Source organism: Anoplopoma fimbria, unplaced genomic scaffold (assembly GCF_027596085.1).
Source record: "Anoplopoma fimbria isolate UVic2021 breed Golden Eagle Sablefish unplaced genomic scaffold, Afim_UVic_2022 Un_contig_5226_pilon_pilon, whole genome shotgun sequence".
Classification (NCBI taxonomy): domain Eukaryota; kingdom Metazoa; phylum Chordata; class Actinopteri; order Perciformes; family Anoplopomatidae; genus Anoplopoma; species Anoplopoma fimbria.
In genome coordinates, this window is record NW_026548824.1 from 1 (window position 1) to 459 (window position 459).

Here is a 459-nt window from a genome sequence, read left to right on the forward strand (position 1 = left end):
ACAGCTTTTAAAATGTCAAATCAGAATGTACAAAGTGGCTATAAGGATCACAAATGTAGTGCAGTAAAAAGATTAATATTTACTGTTGAAATGTAGAATACGTTAGCATAAAATTGAAAAGAAAATGATCGATGAGCTTAGGAATGATGAAAGCCATCATTTAACTGGATTTGTGTCATTTCTATACCGGCAAGTCATGATCTAGCTATTTCCTTCCCACCCTGTCGGTGTCCACTGAAAAAAGCAGCAGCGCCTCTGCTTTTTGTAAAGAGGAGTGAAAGCTTACAGCACTGAAAAAGCAGCAGCGCCTCTGCTTTTTGTAAAGAGGAGTGAAAAAGCTTACAGCACCTGGTATTCCCAGGCGGTCTCCCATCCAAGTACTGACCAGGCCCGACCCTGCTTAGCTTCCGAGATCAGACGAGATCGGGCGTGTTCAGGGTGGTATGGCCGTAAGCAAAT

The 459-nt window shown here is 42.7% G+C and overlaps 1 non-coding gene across 1 annotated transcript; it reads right to left on the minus strand.

Moving 5' to 3' along the window:
• Positions 1-336: 336 nt before the first annotated feature.
• On the minus strand, positions 337-455 carry LOC129114618 (5S ribosomal RNA). The gene has a single exon (XR_008532598.1). It is a non-coding gene; the product is annotated as a 5S ribosomal RNA (ribosomal RNA).
• Positions 456-459: the final 4 nt, after the last annotated feature.